The following is a 3854-nucleotide window of genomic DNA, read 5'->3' on the forward strand; positions in this document are numbered from 1 at the left end:
TAAAAATGGGGATAATGCAATGAAAAAGGATTAAGAAGGCATGGAATATAATATTAAGGCTAAAAATTCCATATATAAAAAAGAAAGAAAACCACTATATAATATAAAATAAATATTTTATATTATAATATATAAATAAATTATTGTGTGTATATGGACCATAATATACACGCGTTGCGCATATGTATTGTTCATCTCAGTTATGGGCATACATTGGTTAATGCAACAACCTAAAATATATAATGTTGTACCTGGTATACAGGTTAATGTTTTATATAAATTGCAATATATATTAAAATAATTAGTAATTATATTTATATCGATCATAAAATTGGTATATATTGTTTATATAAAACTAAGACATTTCGCAGCATTCTTTTTAGGTATAAAAAAAACATTTATTGAAGGAATTGATATATGCCAGTAAAATGGTGTATTTTTAATTTCTTTCAATAAAAACATACTTGACAAATTGAAAAAACAAATATATAAAACTCTAAGCGGTGGATCACTCGGCTCATGGGTCGATGAAGAACGCAGCAAACTGTGCGTCATCGTGTGAACTGCAGGACACATGAACATCGACATTTTGAACGCATATCGCAGTCCATGCTGTTATGTACTTTAATTAATTTTATAGTGCTGCTTGGACTACATATGGTTGAGGGTTGTAAGACTATGCTAATTAAGTTGTTTATAAATTTAAAATAAAATTTATAAGCATATGGTATATTATTGGATAAATATTAATTTATTCATAATATTAACAAAAATCTATGAAAAACATTAACTCACATTGTTGTAAATAATTTGAATGTGATAAACGAAGAAAAATATTTTCGTTTTCAATCAAATGATACTGAGAAATGTCTAGCATAAAAAATTATGAAATATTTTTCATCTAGAATTGTCTCTTATTAATGATTCGAAAATCGAAAGCTGTTGGAAATGTTATTGCTCTTCGTTGGTTCGTTACAAAACAAATAATCATCAAATATCTATATATATAAAACATATCTATGTATTTATATATATTTATATATATTGCCAATTTAAAGACGAATTTATAAAATGTTTTCTCATTATATACAAAGAATTAATTTGATAAAAAGTTATATACAACCTCAACTCATATGGGACTACCCCCTGAATTTAAGCATATTAATTAGGGGAGGAAAAGAAACTAACAAGGATTTTCTTAGTAGCGGCGAGCGAAAAGAAATCAGTTCAGCACTAAGTCACTTTGTCTATATGGCAAATGTGAGATGCAGTGTATGGAGCGTCAATATTCTAGTATGAGAAATTAACGATTTAAGTCCTTCTTAAATGAGGCCATTTACCCATAGAGGGTGCCAGGCCCGTATAACGTTAATGATTACTAGATGATGTTTCCAAAGAGTCGTGTTGCTTGATAGTGCAGCACTAAGTGGGTGGTAAACTCCATCTAAAACTAAATATAACCATGAGACCGATAGTAAACAAGTACCGTGAGGGAAAGTTGAAAAGAACTCTGAATAGAGAGTTAAACAGTACGTGAAACTGCTTAGAGGTTAAGCCCGATGAACCTGAATATCCATTATGGAAAATTCATCATTAAAATTTTAATATTTAAACAATATTATGATAATAGTGTGCATTTTTTCCATATAAGGACATTGTAATCTATTAACATACAAAATTTATCATAAAATATGGCTTATAGTTTATTCCAATTAAAATGCTTGCGTTTTAACACAGATTAAATGTCATTAATTTGATAAAGTGTTGATAGATTTATATGAATACAGTGCGTTAATTTTTCGGAATTATATAATGGCATAATTATCATTGATTTTTGTGTTTATTATAAGCATTTGTATGATTAACAATGCGAAAGATTCAGGATACCTTCGGGACCCGTCTTGAAACACGGACCAAGGAGTCTAACATATGTGCAAGTTATTGGGATATAAACCTAATAGCGTAATTAACTTGACTATTAATGGGATTAGTTTTTTAACTATTTATAGCTAATTAACACAATCCCGGGGCGTTCTATATAGTTATGTATAATGATATTTATATTATTTATGCCTCTAACTGGAACGTACCTTGAGCAGATATGCTGTGACCCGAAAGATGGTGAACTATACTTGATCAGGTTGAAGTCAGGGGAAACCCTGATGGAAGACCGAAACAGTTCTGACGTGCAAATCGATTGTCAGAATTGAGTATAGGGGCGAAAGACCAATCGAACCATCTAGTAGCTGGTTCCTTCCGAAGTTTCCCTCAGGATAGCTGGTGCATTTTAATGTTATATAAAATAATCTTATCTGGTAAAGCGAATGATTAGAGGCCTTAGGGTCGAAACGATCTTAACCTATTCTCAAACTTTAAATGGGTAAGAACCTTAACTTTCTTGATATGAAGTTTAAGGTTATGATATAATGTGCCCAGTGGGCCACTTTTGGTAAGCAGAACTGGCGCTGTGGGATGAACCAAACGTAATGTTACGGTGCCCAAATTAACAACTCATGCAGATACCATGAAAGGCGTTGGTTGCTTAAAACAGCAGGACGGTGATCATGGAAGTCGAAATCCGCTAAGGAGTGTGTAACAACTCACCTGCCGAAGCAACTAGCCCTTAAAATGGATGGCGCTTAAGTTGTATACCTATACATTACCGCTAAAGTAGATGATTTATGTTACTTGTAATATAAATTTTGAAACTTTAGTGAGTAGGAAGGTACAATGGTATGCGTAGAAGTGTTTGGCGTAAGCCTGCATGGAGCTGCCATTGGTACAGATCTTGGTGGTAGTAGCAAATAATCGAATGAGACCTTGGAGGACTGAAGTGGAGAAGGGTTTCGTGTGAACAGTGGTTGATCACGAGTTAGTCGGTCCTAAGTTCAAGGCGAAAGCCGAAAATTTTCAAGTAAAACCAAAAAGCGAATATATATATATACAAATAATGCCAATAATAATATACTTGAATAATTTTGAACGAAAGGGAATACGGTTCCAATTCCGTAACCTGTTGAGTATCCGTTTGTTATTAAATATGGGCCTCGTGCTCATCCTGGCAACAGGAACGACCATAAAGAAGCCGTCGAGAGATATCGGAAGAGTTTTCTTTTCTGTTTTATAGCCGTACTACCATGGAAGTCTTTCGCAGAGAGATATGGTAGATGGGCTAGAAGAGCATGACATATACTGTTGTGTCGATATTTTCTCCTCGGACCTTGAAAATTTATGGTGGGGACACGCAAACTTCTCAACAGGCCGTACCAATATCCGCAGCTGGTCTCCAAGGTGAAGAGTCTCTAGTCGATAGAATAATGTAGGTAAGGGAAGTCGGCAAATTAGATCCGTAACTTCGGGATAAGGATTGGCTCTGAAGATTGAGATAGTCGGGCTTGATTGGGAAACAATAACATGGTTTATGTGCTCGTTCTGGGTAAATAGAGTTTCTATCATTTATGGTGGTAACTTGTTCCCCGGATAGTTTAGTTTCGTAGCCAATTGTGGAACTTTCTTGCTAAAATTTTTAAGAATACTAATTGGGTCAAACCAATTAGTTCTTATTAATTATAACGATTATCAATTAACAATCAATTCAGAACTGGCACGGACTTGGGGAATCCGACTGTCTAATTAAAACAAAGCATTGTGATGGCCCTAGCGGGTGTTGACACAATGTGATTTCTGCCCAGTGCTCTGAATGTCAAAGTGAAGAAATTCAAGTAAGCGCGGGTCAACGGCGGGAGTAACTATGACTCTCTTAAGGTAGCCAAATGCCTCGTCATCTAATTAGTGACGCGCATGAATGGATTAACGAGATTCCTACTGTCCCTATCTACTATCTAGCGAAACCA

General features: G+C 34.3%; 1 non-coding gene across 1 annotated transcript; it reads left to right on the plus strand.

The window, feature by feature from the left end:
• Positions 1-492: 492 nt before the first annotated feature.
• Positions 493-671, plus strand: LOC123038144. Its single transcript, XR_006417794.1, has one exon. It is a non-coding gene; the product is annotated as a 5.8S ribosomal RNA (ribosomal RNA).
• The last annotated feature ends 3183 nt before the right edge of the window (positions 672-3854 follow it).

Source organism: Drosophila rhopaloa, unplaced genomic scaffold (genome assembly GCF_018152115.1).
Source record: "Drosophila rhopaloa isolate 14029-0021.01 unplaced genomic scaffold, ASM1815211v1 contig_105, whole genome shotgun sequence".
In the NCBI taxonomy this organism is placed as follows: domain Eukaryota; kingdom Metazoa; phylum Arthropoda; class Insecta; order Diptera; family Drosophilidae; genus Drosophila; species Drosophila rhopaloa.